The 24,031-nt window shown below is 39.7% G+C and overlaps 1 long non-coding RNA gene across 11 annotated transcripts in view; it reads right to left on the minus strand.

Moving 5' to 3' along the window:
• Positions 1 to 554: 554 nt before the first annotated feature.
• The window catches only part of LOC144308023 (uncharacterized), a 405,010-nt gene continuing 381,533 nt past the window's right edge, over positions 555 to 24,031 (minus strand). For all 11 annotated transcript variants that reach the window (XR_013374673.1, XR_013374666.1, XR_013374665.1 and 8 more), the window contains 3 exons: positions 19,747 to 19,845; positions 18,820 to 18,931; positions 555 to 1,334 (listed from right to left, as the gene is read on the minus strand). This is a non-coding gene — a long non-coding RNA (uncharacterized LOC144308023). The remainder of the gene's footprint in view (positions 1,335 to 18,819; positions 18,932 to 19,746; positions 19,846 to 24,031) is intronic.

Consider the following 24,031-nt stretch of genomic DNA (forward strand, 5'->3'; position numbering starts at 1 on the left):
AAGCTATACACACTACTATGTTCACTGCTGCATTATTTGCAGTAGCCAAGCTATGGAAGCAACCCAAGTGTCTATCAATAGATGAATGAATAAAAAAGATATGAAACGGAGTATTAGTCATAAACAAAAATGAAATCTTGCCCTTTGCAACAACATGGATGAGTATAGAGGATACAATGCTAAGTGAAATAAGCCAGTTAGAGAATAACAAATACCATATGATTTCACTCATATGTGAAATTTAAAAAACAAAACAAACCAACAAAGAAAAAAGAGACCAATAAAAAAATAGGCACTTAGCTATAGAGAAGATGATGGTTACCAGGGGGGAGTTGGTGGGGAATGGGTGAAATAGGTGATGGGGATGAAGAGTACACTTACCGTGATGAGCATATTTTTAGCATCGTGGAGTTTAGTCATGAGTGGTTACTTTACTTATAATATTTGAGATATCAAGTAGTTTCAACCCTTCTTTAAGCAGAAAACAAATGACAGGGCAGTAAAAAATAAAAGAAGACAAAGACAAGAAGCAATGAAATACAGGGAGAGCTTGCTCAAGATTCAGGACATTACCAAAGCTTTATTCTAACCCTCAGGATAAAGACAGTCATAGAGATATATCCCGGATATTGAGTACAAAGGATAGAGTAATTCTACTAGCTAATTTGTCCAAATTAGAACTTAAGTATCTGACTTAATAAATGAATGGTCAGGAAGGTTGGTTTACTCTTGAACAATACTTACCCAGTGGCATATTATCACGGTACTTTCAACTGCAGGCACCACCACCTTTTTTTTTTTTTTTTTTTTTAAGCACGGGATCTTAAAAAATATCTATTTAGGATGTAGCTAATGCTATGTCCTTCTCAAATGGACATATTTAACAGATGAAAACTGGGTTGAGTAGCAATTATATGTGGATGTTGTAAAATATTTTTCATTGAGTCTGTAAGTCTTCCAGTGACCTTATAAGAGGCAGGTCACCTTATGTGATCAGGTGCTTTAGTTTCCTCATTTCTGAAATGAGCGAAGCAGTAGAAGATTTCAGTGGATTTCTGCATATAAATGTTTTTTCGCACACTATCTGTGTAGATTACTTGGGGTTGATCCAGCTATGTCCCCATCGATGCCTTGATTGAAGAATTCAGCTTCACCCATGTGATTGTTGTTAGTATAAATGAAGTGCAAGGGAAATTGGATCTGTTTGGACTCACAGATGGCTTAAGCAGGTGCACTGTTTTGAGAACAGCCTTGGGTCTCTTGCTGCGGGCTGCATGGGGCTCAGAGGTTATGCGTCGAGAGCAAGGTCTTGGATGCCTGGTAAACCTCAGCAGCTTTTGGTGGAGATGGAAAAAAAAAAAAAAAGAAAGACCACATTTCTGTGAATTTATGGACTGCAAAGATAACTGCATATGCATCTGTTTTCTCTTATTGAAAACACATGAAAGCTATTGCTAGACAGGAAAATTCAGCTCTCCAGTTCATGGAAGTGAGCCACTGCATGAACCCCAAAGGGTGCTGGAACATATCAGACATGTACAAAGTCATCAGGAGGTTACAGCGACGCTGCCATTGAGACCAACACCAGATGAAGACTTCAGTGCATCCTAGGCTCTTGAGCATGAACGGCCATGAGAACAAACATGTTCAAATTTGAGTAGGAGCTGTACTTCACACACGCGACATGAGCAAGAAGGAAATGTTTCAGGCTTACACATGCATCCAGAAAGTTCTCTCTTAACTAAAAATCAAAGGAGAAATCAAACTTTCCCAATTGGAAGTTATATGTTGAAGAGCAGTGGCTTCTATGGCACAGTTCATGTTGATATGTGGACTTAGTTGGGATTTAAAATCAGTCCTGGTGTTTCCAATATTCCAGCTGTACCCACACATTTAAACCTGCCCTGGCCAATATGGCTGGCACCCACCTACTGCAGTCTCTACTGTTGATGAAGAATAGAAATGGTTCAACTCATCATTGATGAGCGCTGTGAAACTGTCAAACAGTTTTTAAAGAAGAGTTTTGAGAACTTTCTATGAGTTGCACACTTTGCCTGGCACTTAAAATTCAAAGGTGCATAGAATATTATCCTTTCTCTCAAAAGTCATGATTCACTAGATTAGACTAAGTTTTTTCTTATGCCATCAGTATTTATTATTTTTAGAATGTTTCTAAGCTCTACCTCATTATTATCCACACCCATTTCTTAACTCTGATTTTCTTCTTAGTTGGTCATCCCACAGAAGAGATATTGGGACCACATTCTCCTTCAACTTGTCCATTTTCCCTGCAAAGGACTGAATTGGGATGCTAGAGATTTTAGTTCCTTGTCAGAACTAGCACCTATTTGGGGCCTCTGTAAATCCATTTTGCTTCTCTGGGCATTAATTTCTTCATCTAAAATTAGGGGCTTGAGCAATAGAATCTCTCTGGTTCCTTCTAGATCTAACCTTCTAGGAATCTGTGATTCTAGGTGGGCTCCTAACCCTCAAGCATTATCTCTGTAGTTCTACTTTGTGGACCAAGGACAGTATGATTAATGTGCACCCAAGATTTTACACGAATGATGGCTCATGATGACATGTAAAAATAGCTCTGTCTCTTGATATTAAAAACTTATTTTTGGTGGATACTATTTTCCACTCTTTTCCCCTAATGAACAGTCCCCAGATAACTTATGGTATTTCCCCCCCAGAATTCCAAACCCACCTTCATAAGATTTTTTTTAATGTTTTTATCTAAAGGAATATGTCTTAATTCTTCAGGAAAATTCTAAGACAAGATTCTAAAGACATTTTGGATCACCTCAGCATCACTGAAATAATTACATAATATAAATCTAACAACCTGCTCTCCACTGCCCAGGTGCAACTAATTGTCAATTTCTTGTATGTACGCTGTATTGTTTTATATTTTATTAGCTTTTCATTTATTACATCTAAAGAAAATACAGTCTTGCCTGACTGGCCAATTTTCATATTCTTAAGTAACTGTTTTACAAAATGTCTAGCATAGAGCAGCAAATAGATTAATTTTATCTTCAAAGAGACAACTATAAAGAAAACAACTGGTTCTCTTTGCTTAAACTTGTCACACAAACTGAGAATTATATATAGTTAAAAAAACATTGCATGATTTCACTTATGTGTGGAACCTAAAAGAATCAAATTTGGGATGCCTGGGTGGCTCAGCGGTTGAGCGCCTGCCTTCGACTCAGGGTGTGATCACGGAGCCCCAGAATAGAGTCCCACATCGGGCTCCCTGCAGGGAGCCTGCTACTCCCTCTGCCTGTGTCTCTGCCTCTCTCTCTCGGAGTCTCTCATGAATAAATAAATAAAATCTTACATAAAATAGAGCAGAGAATGGAATGTCTGCCAGGGCGGGGGTGATGGGAGTTGTTGTTCAGTGGGTATAAATTACATTACATGAAGAAGTCCTGGAGATCCACTCTACAGAACAGATTATACAGTTAACAATATTGTATACTTAAATTTTTCTAGAAGGATATGTCTTATGTTTTCTTACCATACCCAAATAATGTAATGATGGTGATGGTGGTAAAGAATCTGGGAAGAGGGGATCCCTGGGTGGCCCAGAGGTTTAGCACCTGCCTTTGGCCCAGGGCATGATCCTGGAGTCCCAGGATCGAGTCCCATGTCGGGCTCCTGCATGGAGCCTGCTTCTCCCTCTGCCTATGTCTCTGCCTCTCTCTCTCTCTCATGAATAAATAAATAAAATCTTAAAAAAAAAAAAAAAAGAATCTGTGAGGAAACTTTGGGAGGCGATGGATATACTTATGTCCTTGGTAGTGGTGATGGTCTCACAGATGTACAGTTAATCCTAAACTCATTGAGATGCATACATTAAACATGTACTGCTTATCATATATTAATCACAACTCAATAAAGTGGATTTTAAAATGTATGGGGAGGGGCAGCCCGGATGGCTCAGCGGTTTGGCGCCACCTTCAGCCCAGGGTGTGATCCTGGGGACCCGGAGTCGAGTCCCACATCGGGCTCCGTGCATGGAGCCTGCTGCTCTCTCTGCCTCTCTCTCTCTGTGTCTCTCGTGAATAAATAAATAAAATCTTTATAAATAAATAAATAAATAAATAAATAAATAAATAAATAAATAAAATGTATGGGGGAGTAGTCAACCTCACTACTGAAGAAGAAAGAAAGAAAGAAAGAAAAACGAATACCAGACTTTCAGTTTGTTAAACTGGCAAAACCTCTGAGAAGTTAAGATTGTCTGTTGTTTGAGTGTGTCCAGTGGATATAAATTGTAATTTGGTAAGCTTTCAGCATATGTGTCAAGTACTTTTTTTTAAAAGATTTTTATTTATTTATTCATGAGACACACACACACACAAAGAGAGGCAGAGACACAGGCAGAGGGAGGAGCAGGCTCCATGCAGGGAGCCCGACGTGGGACTCGATTCTGGGGCTCCGTGATCACACCCTGGACTGAAGGCAACGCTAAACCGCTGGGCCACTGGGGCTTCCCAGTGTCAAGTACTTAAAATATGGGTATACTCTTCATATGGCAATTTCACATTTGGAAATTTATTCTAAGGACATTAAACATAAAAAGCTATCATAAAATCAAAATTAATACATATCAACAAATATCAAAAAACCTGTGGAAGTCTTAGTCAAAATAGCAAATATTAGTCAAAAATAGAATAATATCTATAGCAGAAAAATGTATAGGTAAAAACATAAAACAGTATTTTATGCAATTACTAAAATGGCATGGATATGATAATATAAAACGAAAAATGGAATAAAAGATTTTGATAAATATAGAAGAAACATAAAGCAATAAAGTTAGTAACTACAGAAGGCCACATAGAATGACTGTCAACAGCTAGCTAACTATATATTTTTTTCAAAATTGCTTGTAAATATTATGTATTGATTTTATAACATAGCAACATCAAATTCATTTCATTTAAAAACAGGCACTACCAAACCATGTTTGTCTTTCCAACATTCAGTTAGATTTTTCATGTGGCCAGGAGTTTGTTGTGATGTTTGCCTTCAAAGCTCATTCATAACACACGCTTGTGTACAGGCCGACCTCTAGCTTTCTACTCAATTTGTTTCTATCACTTACTTTTTATTTTTAAAATTTTATTTAAATTCAATTTGCCAACAAATAGCCTAACACATGGCGCCCTCCTTAATGCCCGTCGCCCAGTTACCCCATCCCCCTACCCACTTCCCCTTTTGCAACCCTTTGTTTCCCAGAGTTAGGAGTTTCTTATGGTTTGTCTTTACCACTTACTTTTTAAAGGAGATAAATGAATTGTGTTCTACAAGCCAGCATAAAAACCCAAAAGCCACCTAGAAGATGAAGTTAGAAATCATCTAACAAGGTTTTCTCCAGCTACTGAAAAACCAACCATAAGCCAGATAGAGTAAGTTCATTGTAGCCAGTGGATTGACCAATCATATGAATTTACAAAGGGTGTGGTTGTGAGATGCGGGGAGTTCAGGCATCATCTGTAAATTACTGCCTTTGCTGTAACTGTGTTCTGAGCCTACTGCTATCACAGGAGGGACAGAGTCTCAAAGTGTCATCTGTCCATATGACTAGCATCAGACGAGGACGGCTCAACGCCTGCAAACTCAGACAAGAGATGGGGAACCAGGGCTTCTAGTCTTTACTGCGGGAAAGGAAGCAGAGTGAAAACAGAGAAGCTGTCCCTGATGATGGACACTTGCCTAGGCTCAATCTACTTTAAGATGTATTTGCAGTACTTTGGTTCTAGTTTTCAAAATCGTGTGTCTTCAAAATATTTTGAGAGGCAACGATCTCAAGTTTTATGCAATTAAACTGAAGCCTGCTTGAGTTACCACGGGGGAATGCTAATGATGATTAATATTTAAAATCGTAGAGCGTGACGTTTGTGTTATAGCTTAAAAATCGAAAGATTACTGCCACATTATGCTGTGTGGTTCCCCCAGGGATACAGTGACATTGGATTCTCTCTTTACCATATTTTTACAGGTCACAGAGGGCAAACGCGAGAGTTACGTACAAGTTTGTACAATTTTGTGTTCTTCATAAAAACACTGAAGACATCATACTGCTTATATTTTCTTATGAATTATAGAGAGTAGAGAAAAATTGTCCTTTGTACCGTTATTCCCACATTCATCTGTGTGCCCCCAAATAAACAGCATGTATAGCCTGGTACACATTATTTTGGGTATATTTATACACACAGATTAAAATACAGGATTGCATAAATATTCTGAACTAGTTGCTTTTAAACAACTTTCTGTGAGCAAATGAAGACATATCACCCTGTTACTAGTTCTCAGTATCACTTCATGCTAATATAGATTTCTTTAACCAGTGTTATGATGTTGGCATTTTAGGAAGTTTACAATTACACTTTTATCAAACAATGTTTTTTTTTTTTTTTAAGATTTGTTTATTCATGATAGACAGAGAGAGAGAGAGAGAGAGAATGGCAGAGACACAGGCAGAGGGAGAAGCAGGCTCCATGCTGGGAGCCCAACATGGGACTGAATCTCGGGGCTCCAGGATTGCGCCCTGGGCCAAAGGCAAGCGCTAAACTGCTGAGCCATCCAGGGATCCCCTTTATCAAACAATGTTAAAAGAATTTCTATTTATCTTGTATAACTGTGGTTAAATTTCTGAAAAATAGCAATAGAATTGTTCAATTCCAGTTATGCACATTTATAACGAATATTCTTTTTTTTTTAAAGATTTTATTTATTTATTCATGAAAGACACACACACAGAGAGAGAGAGAGGCAGAGACACAGGCAGAGGGAGAAGCAGGCTCCATGCAGGGAGCCCAACGCGGGAACCGATCTCGGGGCCCCAGGATGAGGCCCTGGGCCAAAGGCAGCGCTAAACTGCTAAACCGCTAAGCCACCCGGGCTGCCCTATAATGAATACTCCTACTTGCCCTCTATGTATGCCTTGTCACTTCAAGCTGGATTATACGGTATCTCCTATGTTAATGTATTTTTTAAAAAGATCTTAGTGATTTGAGAGAGGGAGAGAGAACTTGCAAGCATGAACAGGGGGAGGGGCTGAGGGAGAAGCAGGCTTCCCGCTGAGCAGGGAGTGGGATACGGAACTCAATTCCAGGACCCTGGGATCATAACAAGTTGAAGGCAGATGTTTAACCGACTGAGCCACCCGGGCGCCCCAACTGTACTTAATTTTTATGAAACTACTCTGAATTGTGGATTTATTTTATGTAAAATTTTATTTACTTGAGAGACAGCGAGCATGAGCAGGGGCAGAGAGAGAGGCAGAGGGTGGGGGAGAAGCCGACTCCCCGCTGAGGACGGAGCTTAACTAGGGGCTCAGTCCCAGGATCCTGAGATCATGACCTGAGCCGAGGGGTGACGCTTAAGCACCTGAGCCACCCAGGTGCCCCTATGTCATTGTATTTTTAATTATACTCTTTTTGTTGTTGTTTGATGATTTCTTGAGTAAGTATTCTTTTTTTAAAAAAAAAGACTTTAAAGTAATCTTTAAACTCAGCATGGGGCTTGAACCCACAACCTTGAGATCAGGAGCTACACACTCCACTGACTAAGCCAGCAAGGTGCTCCTTTAATAAGTATTCTATACACAATTTGTAATGCTGAAAATTGTCTATTGTATCCCTCCCTTCCTTTTCTAGTGTGTTTACCTTTTTCCTACAGATCTGTAAAATCTTCTACAAAAGGTACATGCCAGAAAAAAATTCCAAATTTGATACTGATAATGATCATCTGCCTTGCACATCCTTTATGGTCATGTTATTGTAAGGGATGGGGAAGAGCTGAATTTTTATATACTTATACTCAACCTGAAATGTGATAATTTGAATTTATAGAATGAATAGAGAACATTCTAAGACCCTTATCAAAATATGGTTCTCAAAGTCTCAGAAAGAGACATATAGTTTTAGTGAGAAGTAAGCTTCACCTACCATCTAGCCAACAGATAATCAATACATAACGCTAAGCAAGTCTAGTAATACAAATTTGTTAACTAATGGAAAAGAGGTAGCCAAGCTATTTCTAGATTGAGAAAACTATCAGTTACTCACTTTTTCCCACTTTCTAAAGTATTATTGCTGGTACCTAAGAAAATGGGTATAGTCAAGGATAAATTTTTGAAAATATATCTGACCTTGGGGCACCTGGGAGGTTCATTTGGTTAAGCGTCTGACTATTGATTTCAGCTCAGGTGGTGATCTCATGGGTTGTGAGATTGAGCCATGAAATGGGGGCTCCATGCTCAGCAGAGGCTGCTTGAAATTCTCTCCTCTTCTTTCTCCCTCTGCCTCTCCCTTCATGTGTGTGCGCGCGCACACACACACACACACACACACACCCTCTCTCTCTCTCTCTCTAAGAAAATCTTTAAAAAAAAAATGTAAATCTGACCAAGAGATATGTAAGCAATGAAACTAATACTTTTCTAAAAAATATTTTACTTATTTATTCAGGAGAGACACAGAGACACAGGTAGAGGGCTCCCTGTGGTGGGGAGCCCCATGCAGGACTCGATTCCAGGACCCTGGGATCACACCCTGAACTGAAGGCAGATGCTCAACCCATGAGCCACCCAGGGGTCCCTGAAATTAATACTTGAATCTCCATTGCACGCTTTTATCAGTAATCTCTCACCTGGGCATGACAGTTTGCCAAGTGCTTTAACACTCTCAGCTTGCACGACATCTAAAACAATCTGACTGGCTGTCAGCCTCTAATATTAACCAACAAGAAATAGTCTCTATGTCAAGGCATTTTTTAATGTCATCAGAAATTATGGGCCCTCCCTTAGTTTTATCTGCTTTAGGGGAGCAACTTGCAAATATATTTTTCATGGAAATGAAAGAAAATATATTTTTGCTGTGATTACAGAAGCCACTGCTTATAACTCTGCCTGTTAGGTTCATATTCCCAGACATCTATTTGATCACAATATAGAGGCGTGGGACCATCCAGAGAGATTTGAGATTTACAAGAGCATCCAACATGGTTTCAGGGTCTGGTTTGATTGATCCACACTGAATTGAGTTGAACAGGGGGGAAAAATCTGAAAGCCTTTCCATTTTTTCCAATTTATTTTAACTGAACAAGAGAAAACTCCAAGCAAACAAATTCAGGGCTGTGATTTAACGCACCACATTAGCTCCATGCTTTGCTATATACACCAGCATGCAGGAAAATAATGAAACAAGTCAGCCTGGAGTTATGGGCCTTGGCTTTTAATCATCTGGCTTGTTCTCAATGTGCTACAGAATTTCCCTGAATAAACACATTTGAGTGGAGTCAGTCACTCCTTGCAAAGTATTCTCAACCATCACAAATCACAAACGCTACATCTTTGTGCTACCTGTGTTTCAACCGTTGTCAAATGTAGCATTCTAACTTGTGCTTAAGGATTTGCTCCTTCTCAGGGTGCCTAGAACCCTTGCTGTGATAGAGATGACCAGGGCCAAGTGGAACATTTTATTTTTATTATTTTATTTTATTTTATTTTATTATTATTTTTTACTCAAGTCATTTCATTTACTGACGCGATGTCCTTTTCCATCCATCCTAGAAAGGAGTTATTTCTGCTGGCTGCAAACATCTGAAAATGGACAGTGAGAATTCTTGACTGAGAGGAATGGAAATTCCATCAGTCTAGCTCACAAAAATGGAGGAGAAGATTAAGAAATGTCATGGGAATCCAGAAAAACTGAACAAGGAGTACTTAGAAAATTCAGGTATCTAATGAAACAAATACTCTCACCTATCCGTCTCCACCATCCACACCTCAGCTTTTGGAAAGACAATTGTCTGACCTTTAAGTCAGATGCCAAATTGTAGAGACGTGTTTTTCAACATGATAGAAAGATTACAACCATTCTTAAAGACTTCTCCCAGATCATGTTGATATATATCTCTATCTCTATCTCTATCTCTATCTATCTATATCATCATCATCATCATCATCATCATCATCATCATCATCAAGAGTCACATGCTCCACATACTGAGCCAGGCATCCCTCTATTGCTACATTTTTTATGGCAAGAATGTTAATATAAAACAGCATTTATTCAGGAAAAATAGATGTCAATCTCCTTATCCCATAAGACAGTGAAGGCTGAGGGTGTGATCAGTCCTCTTCTTGACCAGAAAGGAAAAAGGACTGTAATGTTTTAAGGGGATACTGTATTTTATTCTCCAGGCACCTGAGCACATTCATCTCAACATACCGGGAGAAACTTAATTGCAAGATGCTAGCAAATTGAGGTTGATTCTTTCACCATGAGGGAGCTATCTCTTATATTTCAACTAGAGAGCATGTGTTTTTTTACTCTTCTGGACTAAAAACACTTTTTTAAAGTATTAGTTGTTTATTTTGTTCACACAAATCTTGCCTCCCCAATGATACTTGTTGAGTAGATGATGTTCTTATTCAGATACTTTCACTTGAACTCCGTACATTACTACTTATTTTTTGTGTTCTCAAAGTAATAGATATGCATGTAAAGGCAAATTTTTAAATTTCTAAATATCCACTCAAGGTCCTCCATAATACTTCCTCCCCAATATAGCCATGTTATAAATATATATCTGCAACAATGAATCTCATTATACATTCTAATGATATCATATTCCTATTTTTGCATAGCACCTTTCATTTCCATAGGATTACCTCAAAGTTCAGGGCACTATTCCATTAGATGAATGTAAAATAAGGTACTGAATAATATTCTATTATAAACAATTATGTCTTCACTTCCTTTTTCTATAAAAATGAACACCTGTATTTGTGTGTCTTATTTTATCTATCCTTACTTTCTAGATAGCTATATCTTTGAGCATTTTTGCAAATATTTTTATAACTAGCTTTTTTGGAACAAATCACACTATCAAGAATTATATACACTTTAAATGTACTGAATATATACAATAGAAACTTGAGTATATTCATTAATTTAATCCACCAAGATTTTTCAAAAGTTTCCATTTTCCAGCATTTTTCTTTCTTTCTTTTTAAAATAAAAACCATGTTACTATCACTTTGTAATTTTTTTTCACCAAAATAATAGGAAAAAAGTAAAGCCTTGCAAAATTATTTTCCGGCAGGAGGGACAGCATGAGTTTGGTTTTTAAAATGTTAATTAGTTAATTTATTTCTCTTTTTCTGGAAATTGCCTGTTCACAGTTTTGCTCATTTTTGTTTTGTTGATTGTGAAGAGTATTTTAAGGAGGTAAATAACAGACGCCAACTTTTTGCTTATTGATTCATGACCATTTGTTTCCAAATAATTCTGTAATTTGAATTTTTAGATAGTTCGTTTTGCTTACAAAAAAATAAAATATCAAGGTTTTTCTTCACTCTTTCATTTCTAATTATCATGCCTTGAAATACCTTCCTTGGCAGAGCATTACAAAAGAGCCACCCATGTTTTTTTATTTTTGTACTGTTATAGTTTTATGACATATAATTTTTTAAAAATCTATCTATAATTCACTTTGTTGTGTGGAGGGGAGAGGAAACCAATCTTCATGAGAATAGTACCAGCTTTATGAGATACTTCTATTTGTTATTATATTCTTGTTTTTACAATCTGTCTATTCGAGCATATGTTTATTACTGCTTCAGTTTTATGGTTCTATATATTCTAATGCTTCATAATTTCTATTTTCAGAGTCTTCTTTGCTGTTCTTTCATTCCAGATGAATTTTAAAAGTCAACAAAAAGAATTTGGCTAGAGTTGTTTTGAATTTTTATAAATTAACTTAGGGAAAACCAACATTTCTACATTATTGAGCTGTCTCACTGATAATTTATGTTTTGCTTCTGAGGTACTTCAATTTTCTTTAGCTTTATGGCTTTCTTCATATTTTTCATTCATAACACTTGCTAAGTTTACTCCCGGGAGTGTAATTATTTTGTTTGCTACTGTGAATGCAATATTTCATACATGCTATTTTTTTGGGTGTCATCTGGGGGTAGAAACATTTTCATATAAGTATCTTTCACAAGTGAATTCTTCAGTGTTTTGTTTTGTTTCTAATTTCTTGTCAGACTCTGAAAAGGTTTTTTAGTTACTAGCCCTTTAGTGGGACTGTGTAAACATTTTGATGATAACAGAACATTTCTCTTTATTTCCATCATGCTTAGAAAGACTACTGTTGTCTCATTGCTCAGCATGATGGTATAATTTGTCTTGTGTCATCTCTCAGATGAAGAAAGTAGGAGGCTCTTTTGACTTAACTAAGGAATTTTGTTAAATGTTAACCTTTTTCAGATGTCTATTTCTGTGCAGCAGCAAGAGAACCTTATTGCTTTGACTTTGTCATTATGACCAATCTCATCATATTTACTAATGTTAACCTGTACTGATTGTCAGATTTCTGGGAGGAATGCTGTCATTATATGCTCTTCTTAAAAAAGTCTAGACTCACGCACACATTCATTCATTCAACCTATATTTGACTGTCTGCTCTATACCAATACATTCGGTATAATGCAATGTAATGGGATTCCAGAGTGTGCAATGACTAAACAAAGGAATACGAGGTACACATATTAACTTGGGAGTGGGATGATGTGTGACTACTACCGACATGGTGCCATCTTTCTAAGGAGTTGATGATTTCAGCGAATGAATGATGAAAAGAATTCTGCTCTGAGCTAGCATGAGCACTCTGAGTTGTGAATGGGTCTGGCCTCTTCAATGATCAAAATGAATGTGAGTTTGGTGGTGGGTTATTGATCAGTGCTGGATTTATTATTAAACTAATGAATCGTTGTAAGGCTCCTTCTAAAACATCACACCTAAATTTACATTTTGTTATTCTATATTCTTATTACAAATGGTTCTTTAATTCAGTATCAAAAAACCTGTATCTGTCTCTGCTGATAGAGAAAAGTGATAAAAGGTCATTAGCTGTTGAGTCAAGACTTTTCTTTAAGGGTCATGGAAGTTTGATAAACAAGGGAGTGGCTTGACTATATACATATTTTTAAACTATATATATGTATATATATTTTTAACTGTATATATGCAAATATATTTGATAGACTTTATATTTTTAGAGCAGTTTTAGGTTCACAGGAAAATTGAGGGTGGCAGCTTACAAGCTTCCCCTATGCCCCCCTCTCCCCTGTGAACGTTGCTACCAGAGTGGGACATTTGTTACAACTGATGAATGTACAGTGACTCACTGTAACCTCCCAGAATCCATAGTTTACATCAGGGTTCCCTCTTAGTGTTGCACATTCTATGGGTTTAGACAACCGTATAATGGTGTATATTCATCATTCTCGTATCACACAGAGTCATTTCACTGCTCAAAAATGCACTGTGCTTCACCTGTTCATCTCTCCCTCCTTCTGATTGATATTTTTAAAAGATCATGCTGGCTGTTGGTCAGATGATTTATTATATGAAGGGGACACTGGAAGAAGGGAATATGTTTCTATGAGCCAAAATTTTGTTTTGCTCCTTGCATTACTATTTATAAAATAAAACTAATATGATTTTTGTCAGACTTGGGACTTAAAATATTTTCAGAAGAGGGAATTTTAAGCCCTTTCTGCAAAATAAGGCTGGATTTGTATAAAATCTTTGGCATCACACTATTCAAGAGAATATTTCCAATCCCTTTTCTTTTGCTTAGCTTCAGCAGACGAAAAGTTCCTAGACAGTGGTTACTGTTCTGTAACCTCTCAGCATGCTCTCTAGAGAAAGCAGACAGTCTTCTGCTGCTGTTTGTATGTGATGGAGTTACGTTGGGGCCTGACCACGCCCTTCTTTTCCCAGGTGTGGCTATTTCGTGTGTTCCCGTGATATCTATATGTACTTCCGGTCGTTTAATAACGTACATGTATACATATATGCATACATGCACACCCACATACATATATACTTAAACACACACACATACACACAGTCAAATCTATTGTCTGTGGCAATGAGGTTCTATAAATCACCCTGCAAACTGAATTTGCAAATCCTGAACCGTTGCTCCTAAGGGAAATGCAAGGAAGGGTGCCTGCAGGCCTCTGGTCATTTTCATCAATTGATCAATACATAACCGTGTTTTACGTGTGTTTTTGCTTAAAGATTCCTTATTAAGGAGCACTCGGCTGGCTCAGTAGGTGGAGCTGCGGCTCTTGACCTCAGGATCATGAGTTTGAACCCCATGTTGTGTAGAGATTACTTAAAAAAAGGAAGAAAAGAAACAAAACAGTTTAAAAATGACAGCTTTCTTATTTAATATATATTGGTGCTTCATCCAGACCAAATGCCCATCCATCAGCACTGGATAACTCATGCCGCAATGAAATTTTTCTCACACTATTTTCTCGTAAAGACATATCACAGCCACCTTACACTCAGGGACACTGGACAGCACGTTACACTGTGCTCACGGGTCATTTTATGTTCTGCAATCAGCAACCAAAAGCACAAAAAATGAGAAAAACATGAGACCACATAAAGGACATCTGCTTTCAGTACAAGAACTGAAAGAGGAAGAAGGCAAAGCATGGTCTTATTCCAACTCAGCTGGGAATGTGGGTGTGTCGATGAGAAATTTTTACCATTCTGCACATCCACGGATGACTGTGAAAGCATCACAAGTATTGGTTTGGGGTTACAAACAAACGTTAACAAAGTAAGCAAACATGCACACGCAGACTCCACCACAATGACGATGCACTGTGTGTATCTTCTGGAACCTACTGCGAGCTTTCCGAGGGCAGGACGCTCAGACAGGACCCAACATTCCTTGTTTCAATGAAAACAGCATCATGCCTTCTCCTGCCCAGTTCACACACTACACTGTTTTCATCCATTCATAAGGTATAGAGTTCTTTAAAAAACTTTGAAACCTGAATAGACAAAAGCGATAAAAGTGGGTTTTCTGTGCTTGATTTCTGTCCTCCTCTCTCCCTTCGGGAGGGTAATGTAAATTGTATAAGACATTATTGTACAAGCAAGCACTAACACTCTAGAAACCATGCTTTTCAGATTCTAGAAGGTTGGCTCAGTGCATTTTTCCTTGCCCAAAGCTGACTTGCTCCCCAGGTGCTCTTGCAGTAAAAGACAATGATATTTCCTCTCCCAGATAAAACAACACATACAGTTCCCAGCTACGTGCCATTCTAGAGCTATTTGTAGTGTAAAAATGTCTAATATAGAACAGCTGGTACCAAAATGAATATTTCACCACTTAGTGTAAATTGTACAGTTGGTATTTCAAATGCTCCTTTTCCCATCAAGAATTATTGGGTAGAATGGCCTCCTGGAAGTAATTAATCTCTGCTCGATGTGGAGCCCTGTTAGGGAGACGTGAGCCCCCAAGATCAGTTAAGACGCATGATTTAAAGGGCGTTTCACAAAAATCTGCCACAAACACAGCCATCTATGTAGGAGGTCTTTTGGAGCATTTTCAACACATTTTTGTGTTATAACTCACCCCGTGTGAAGTTATAGAAGGACTGGGCTTACACACTTGAGGTTTGATAACGCAAAATGAAGCAAAATTAGACCTTAATCTGTGTCAACACCAACTCAATGAAGTTCTCAACATACTCCATCCCTGGGTCTGGCAGACAAGCAGGGCGATGCAGCCAATGGTGTACACATGTCTGTCATCTCTGCTTCTCCCTGCCTCTGAGGGCTGTGCTGGAAAGCGTTCCCAGAGATCCCAGGGCTCCTGAAACTGACTGTGGCCACAGGTCCCTTCCCAGGTCCAACGTTCTGGAAGATGTGCTGACAAACCCAACATAACTCCAAGAGAGCTCGTCGCTGAATGTGTCATTCTCCCATCCACTATACAGCCACATGAAGAAGCATCTGAGGCCTGTGGGCCTGGAAAGTCTAGGGATCACTGGGGTATTACCAATATGTTCCTAAGGGAACTGTTCAGAACGAAGGAACCAAGAGGGGGAAGGACGGCGGAGCCGGATGGTCCCGTGACTGGAAAGAGGCTGAGCTGTGCTCTATCCCATCACTGACAGGTTCCGAGCAGAATGCCCATTTGGAGCAGGACGGCCGGTGGGCATCTGCGTCCTGGGAGAGGAGCTAGCTGGATGGATTCCTGCAGACCCTTCGGGTATGTTTGGCAAGACCCATTCCAAATCCCGACTGTGGGCGTTGCTGGGTTTTCCAAAGGCCACCAGCCAGAACCAGGACTGGTCCAGGTATGAGGCGGGGCTGCATTCCCTGCTGGCCTGAGCTGGAGAGGATGGGAAGGTGCTCAGGGCAGAGGACACAGAAGTCAACTGTGCCTCTGGCTTGGCCTCTCACGGGACTTGCCTTTATTTCTGTTTTGGGGGAAATAAACTGGCTTCCCGTGAGAGTACTCCAGACAGATGGCTGCTCTAGGACTCAAAGAAAATGCTGTTTGATCTAGAAGAATTCTGGCACTCACACAGTAACCTAAGGCCGCTGTGTTTTTGACACTATTATAGCACATTTGGCCAAAGACACAATCGTGCTAAGAATAAATACTAATGAGGTGCTGGCCTTCCTGGTTTTTTTTAAAAAAAGATTCTTAAAAATTTAATTATTTGAGAGAGTGAAAGTGAGAGAGATCACAGAAGGAAAGGGAGAAGCAGACTCCCCACCGAGCGGGGACCCCACCGAGCGGGGAGCACAGGCGGGGCTCCATCCCAGGACACTGGACGCTCTGGTGCTGTGATCCGGGACTCCTGGCCTCCAGAACTGCGAGAAAGAAATGTCTGCTGCTTAGGGGCCCCTCGGCATGTGCTGTTCTGTTGTGGCTGCCCCAACAGACTAAGGCGCTAATGGGACAACATACAGCCGAGGGCAGGCGCCTAACTGACCGAGCCACCCAGCGGCCCCTGTCTTCCTGGTTTTGCTCCCTCTACAAGCACGATCATTTTAGTGTTAATCAGCGGTAAAATTCTACTGGAGCAAAACATCATTACATCCACTGGAAATGTCAGTCCAGAAACAAGAAAATAAGGACCTTGCTTGCTCTTCATTCTCTAAAACAATACCTTGTGTCTGAAAAAGCGTATGAGAAATTAACATATCAGTTTTGTTTTGTTTTGTTTTGTTTTGTTTTTACTTCTCAAATTCCACTGTATGGCTATATGGCTCAAAGACAGAATTTTAAAGTTTGTTTTTAGGAATTCAAATTTGTTTTTATTTCTAAAGTAGATCTAAAACTCCTTTCCCTGAAGAATCCAGCCATCTAACATTTGAACCAGTGCCGAAATCCCTAACAGTACACTTTGTTTTCTAAAATGCTCTCTCTCATGAATGATAGGTTAACTGAAAAGATTTTTTTCCTGTTTTCTTTTGTTTTCTGTAAATCCCAAAGGTTAGATTCCTGCTAATTTTGCCACAAAAGCATGTTGCACTAATAAATCTCTAGATTTATCTGTCTTTGTTCTTGTCAGGGGGGAAAAACAGCTCTGACACATTTTTCAGCATTCTAAAATGTGTTTCCAGAGGTCAGAGTCATCGTGAGTTGGGATGTGCTTGCATGGTACACGTTTTCCAGTCCTATTTTAACAGGACAGATTTAAATAACATAAAATGAGAGCTATTTTTTGGTTAATTGACCGGTTAAATAATAGTTTACTCCAAGCAAATGATAAACACACGTATAAAAATTACATTTACATAGAGGAAAACTGAATGAAAATCCCCTAAATGTAGGTCAAATATACTGCCATTTAATAAACCACCTTCAAGTTTGTTCTTAAGTTACATTGATCAGCAGAGAAAATGTGATGCGATGGGCACTGAGATCCTCGTCCGGGGTGACGAAGCAGGGCACCATGGAGCTACAGTTCCTTCAAGGGTGTCTGAGGAAGTGGCTTAGGTGACACTGCCTTCACCTAGAGATCTCCACCTGACGCCTGATTTCAGTTCAACGTTACTCCCATAGAAAACGATTCATGGATTCCCAATAGCACATCACAGGACTTACTCCATCTTGTCAGGTAATGGATCCATAATTCACATTTAAAAAATCATTTGCTGAACCTTTGTATTTACCAAGAGGGTACACATCCTGTGATGCAGAATACAGGAAGCTTGTCTGGATTTTTGGTTTTGCTCATTCTTTTGTCCCTAGTGCTTAACCCAATCCTTGGTACACAGTAAGTGCTTAACAAATACTCATGGGAAAAATGGAAAGAGAAAAGTGAATTCATGAATACTCATGGTTTAAAATACCTGTTCCATTTTCATGCTGAGGAAGAAAAGTTAAGTAACATTTTCCCAATCGATCACATACAGTTACACAATTTTTATATCCGTTCTATAAGGCTACCTACGTATCTGTGATGTTGAGAGCAAAGATTCCTCAACACTTAGCTTCTCGGCTGTTCATTTAACTTTTTTTTGGTGAACGTCTTCCTGTGTTATAATGTGAAATAGCAAAAGGGAAGGAGCAAATCTCTTTTGTGTCAGATCACTGATTTTGTTCCAGCCTTGAAACTCTGCTGTTTGGTACCAGGGGGAATGATTCCCGTACCTTAGACCGAGTGTCACTCCCCGCCCTGTGTGATATTGTGTTCATACCTACTCCCCATGTTGCCTGTAGCAGTGTGTCTATGCCCGTCAGAATGGTAACAGGACAACATATAGGATCATTTCTTCAAAACTCCATATATAGGCGTTACTGACACCAGTCCCCTCCCCGTTGGTGTGCTGAAACCGTAAGCCCTAGTGTTAGAGAAGAGGTCCTCTGGGAGGTGACTACATCAGGAGGGTTGCACCCTCATCAGTGAGAGGAGTGCCCTTCTCAAGGAGATCCCAGAGAGCTGCCTCATACCTCCATCCGTGTGAGGACACAGCGAGAGGACGGCTGTCCTCGAAGCAGGGAGCGGGCCTTCGCAGACGCTGAATGCTCTGGTGCTGTGATCCGGGACGCCTGGCCTCCAGAACTGTGAGAAGGAAATGTCTGCTATTTAGGGGCCCCCCAGCATGTGCTGTTCTGTCGTGGCTGCCCCAACAGACTAAGGCAGTAACACACTGTTATCATTCAGAGTGGCCTGTGCAGAGATAGATGCAGAGGACGGTGAAGAACCTCTCGAAATGCACAGTATTGTGGGGTCAAGGGAGAAAATGAAGACACTGAGAGAAGATTATTCCTTCATATCTCAGTGATTAATCAAACTATTGTATCTAAGAAAGGTTTTCTCACTGACAGCACTCTCAAATTTTAAGGTGAGGTGACTACAGAAAAAAAACAACAAACAAAAACAAATCACCAGGCAATTCTTTACGACTACCTTCCCGAAAATAATTTAAAATGTCAAGTGGTAATTTGGCCCTGGTGTTTAAAAGAACTGGAATAATCATCTCTCTGTGGTCAAAGGCCATTTCAGCCTTCCTGGCGACTGAACTGATTCAAGTCTTTGAAGCTTTCATTTACTTTTTTGGATATGCACGTTTAAAGGTCAGAATTTTCACGATTACTGTTAGAATGCTTCTTCTGGGTTTATATGAACCCCCGACACTGGTTTGCAACCATGAGAACCTGGTTTCTATTAATCTCCCTTCTTTTTTATTCCTCATTAACTCATACTCAAAGAGAGGATATGACAGGCTTACCTCCACTCTATAAAACGTTTCGCTGCGTTCAATGTGAGGGATGTGGCCAAGAATCTGAGAATGAAGCCTGCAGTAAGAAATCCACATTTACAGAGAGTGTGACCTTTGCAGATGTGCTCATGTCAGGTACAAACGTGGGGCTTACCGATTTTTCAGCAAGGTGCTGGAGATAAAAATAGAGTTGGCTTTTAACAATCACCGTCTTGCCTTCTGATGATCATTGCTCTTCCATTTTCTCTATCTCCTGGTCACCAGAAACAAAATAATAGACATAGATGAGATCACACAACACCATGTATATATATAATATATATATATTTTATATATATAATATTTTGATTACACATACATAATATTATATAATATATAATGCATATATACACTACATAATGCATATATAAATAAAACCATATATGTTTGTCTGTAATCCACTCATACATTTGGTGTCCAACATTATACAAGAAGACAAAGACTGCCCGAATCTTATTTTTTGTATACTTTGGTCTTGAATGTAGTATTTTTTTTAAGTTTTATGCATTTTTTAAAGCCATGTTGATAACCCAGCATGGGACTAGAAGTCACGATCCTGAGATCAAGAGCTGTATGCTCTTCCAACTGAGCGCCATACAGGGCGCCAGCCAGGCGCCCCTTGATTGTGATATTTTACAGTAACAAACAAAACCATATTCAAATGAAACCATGGTGTCCACAGTCCCTTGGAGCTCTCTGACACTTGCTAACAATCCACTTGCCAGAGTGTAACAGACAAATTTTCCTATGTGACAAAAACATAAGTGGTTCATGTTTATTAGTAACTAAGATGATTGGGGCATTTGATACAAACCTAAAAAATAATACATTGTTTATTATGGATATTTACTCAAGCCTGTATCTAATCCTACATGAAACATCTTGTAAGGTGGCAAAATATGCAAGATAGGTGAATGTTTGTGAACCTGTGCTTACCTGATATCATTGCTTACATCTAAATGCTGGAAAAATAAAATTTTTAAAAGAGCAATTAAAATAATGTATCCTTAAATTGTAGTGTCTTTGCAGAGTCAAATATTGGCCACATTGGTTTTGCTAAGGTTACATGTTGTCAAACATTCTGTGAAAAGGGAAAAATTCGGTTTATTTCCTGAAACCATGGGGTTTAGAAAGGGGGTTGTTTCTCTGTGATAAGAATGAATGCTTTATATTCCAAAGCAGATACGGTTTAGGGTTTTTCACTGCTCACAAATAAATCATGAATCTATAAACCGGGAGCACTAATTACAGATAATCTCATGCCATGGTTTTAATTTTCAGGATCTGAGACCCCTGAAATTTAATTGAGTCTCAATATGTCAGCCCAGTCCCCAGCAAATGGATGTCAAAGGGAATGGAGAGAAGCTTCCAGACCACCTCAGCCAGGTGCTATTGTTAGCTATGCCTCTGTAATGTTCCCAGGCTGCCCATCTGCAGAGCCCTCAAATCCACTCTATTCAAACCACCCTCCGCCATACTTGAGGTCTGCGCAGGAATCTCAGGAACTTAAAGCATGTTGCAAATACTAATGGCATGTGAGCATGTGAAGCATGTAAAGAGCACAACTTGAAGAAGGTAAATATTAGCTCCACTTGACCGTGATGTCAAATAAGGTAGAGCTGCCCAAACTCATACCAGGCCCGTGGAAGTGGAAGACCATCCCTGAGCGACTGGAACTACACCCCTCCTGCTTCTCCCATCGTCTTGCTGAAGGGGTTACGACAGAGCGCTACCGGTGTACTCTGCGTAGCCAGAGCTGGCATCACCCAAAACAGTTACTGAGAACTGAGATGTCAAATACTCATTCGGAAGACTGGTCAAGTCTAAGTCACGTTGTGCCCAAGTAACACATATGTTCACAAATGAGCAATAGAGATCTACCAGTCTGCGTGTTGATGTGTCGGTTGTGATGAACAGAGAGGCTGAAAGTCTCATGTTTGCTTAATTTGCTTGAATAAGGGGCCCAACACAAGCAAACTACAAAACCTAGTAAGGAAAACAAAATGAATGGAAATGGAAATGTACTAGGACAAGGTCTATCTGTGCCAGGCATTGTGAGCCATAAAGAATAAACCATGGGGACACCTGGGTGGCTCAGTGGGTTGAATGTCTGTCTGCCTTCAGCTCAGGTCATGATCCCGGGGTCCTGGGATCAAGCCCCATGTCAAGCTCCCCGCTCAGTGTGGAGTCTGCTTCTCCCTCTCCCTCTACTCCCCCCTTTCTCCTGTGCTGTTGTGCTCTATCTCTCTAATAAATAATTCGATAAAATCTTTAAGAAAAAAAAGAATACGCCATGGCCCATGTCCTTCAGAATGATGGGCCTCTCCCGGTGCATGGAGCCTGCTTCTCCCTCTGCCTATGTCTCTGCCTCTCTCTCTCTCTGTAGGACTATCATAAATAAATTAAAAAAAAAAAAGAAAAAGAATGATGGGCCTCAGATGACCAAATAGGTTTTAACTAACAAGCTGGAAATGACCCACAGAACAGACAGATTTTATTCAGTCTGTATGGGGCTCAAGCTCATGGGACAAGGAATATAGTGTCTAAGCCTCAGTTTTCTGAAGATTAAATTAGTTTGGATATATGAAGAGATTGGCCCAGCTGATCGTCATTCAACAGAAGAACAACTGGAAGCCAATTCACAGTCAAGAATAACCTAATGTCACCCCCAGGAACACCCATGGAATAGAACTCTGCCCCCAGAACTAAGTTTACCATAAATCCAAAAGGGGGGAAGGAATCTCCCCCTCAACTAAGTCCAATGCTTCTTCTCTTAATTCTAATTTCTATACTTCGATCTGCATTTCTCAAGGTCAGTTGGGAATAGGAAACCCCTCCTTCCCTGGAAGAAATGTCTCCCACTACACGATGCAGTGGGGTGCCTTTGCTTCTGGTCCTAACAGCTTGATTTCATCACAATACTAGAATTTGCTCTCCATTTACTCACATGTATTCATTCTCTCATTGAGTATAATTCAAATATTTGAGAGAAACACTCATTTCCAACACAGGATTCTATAAATACAATGCTGAACAACACAGGTGGGTCTCCTGGCCTTAGGGATTTTGGCATGGCCTCTGTAGGCTTTCCAAAGTGTAAAGATGTGAGTCATGCAGTCTTAACCCATCTCACATGGTGTAGCCCAGACCTTTATACTCTTGTACATTTCTCAAGTCTTCACGCTTGGAAATAACTATTTCCACACACAGCTAGACGAAGACCATTAAATACTTGGTACTTGAACATCTTTAATCACGCTGTATTTTACAATCATATTGAGAAAAGCAACATTCTTCTGGAAAAAAAAGTTGCATATTCCATAGCTGTGACTCAACCATTTGCTGTGTCATACTGAATCTTATCTTTTGGGCTTCCCTGCTTCCAGAGTAAGGGTTAGCTAGGAAATATTCACAGAATAGCTTTATAGAAAGGGTGGGATGGTCAAATGAGGGCATAGTTGGAAAGTACTCCTATGACCTGAGATGAGACTGGCTCCATCATGGTATGGGGGTGATCTGGGATTCAAAGAAGGGGTGTTATTCTGTGTGGAGGAATCCAGGATTTGGGTGTGGTCTGGGAGTGGGGAGGGGCATGTTGAGTGTGTGGAAGGAGGTGATCAGGCTCTAGAGACTTGACCAGGCTGACGGGACAGGCCCTTCACAGGAAGAAGCAGTAGTAGGTGGTAAGAGTAGACACCAAGTCTGAGCAACCAGTGTTAAGTCTTGAAAGTCAGACTATCCTATCTTTATCTACTTTTCACTTCTCCCCCAGCATTCTGGAAAGTCTTGAATCTCAAATACAAGTGTGTGAATTTCTTCTAGAGAGACTGAGGATGCATTAAAGACAATTTAGAAGTCATCAAAGTATCACCATGGGAAGGATGCACCTGTGGGGCTTCCAGAACCACCCCAACAGGCCGTGGCCCCATGCTCCATCCACCAGTCAGTGTCTCAGATTATTAGTATCTCCCTGACAAGTTTCCTCTTGACATGTAGCAAATCAAGGGCATCAACCTGCTGCAACTTCCTAAGCCTTTGAAAGAGATCCTGAGTAATGCCTTTCTGATTCGGAGCAAGGACATTTTGACAGCTCCTTTATTAGAAGGGCATTTTATACCCCGGTGAGATGTGGTAAACAAAAGAATGTCAGGTTGATATTGGTATCCAGGTAGGAAGTAGGACAAAATCATGGTGACTATTTGCGTCCCCACAGTAACCTATTCACTGATGATTTTCTTTATTTGACACTGTATTATATAAGGAGGTGGTAGCTTTTTTGGATAAAGCTTTTTTTCATCTTTCTGCCCCAGGAGACACCAGTTAGGAATCAACTGAAATATGGAAATTCCAGAGAGAATCTCCCTCCAGACTGACATGTTTTGCAGAGTGATTGGACCAAC

This window comes from Canis aureus, chromosome X (genome assembly GCF_053574225.1).
Source record: "Canis aureus isolate CA01 chromosome X, VMU_Caureus_v.1.0, whole genome shotgun sequence".
Lineage (NCBI taxonomy): Eukaryota > Metazoa > Chordata > Mammalia > Carnivora > Canidae > Canis > Canis aureus.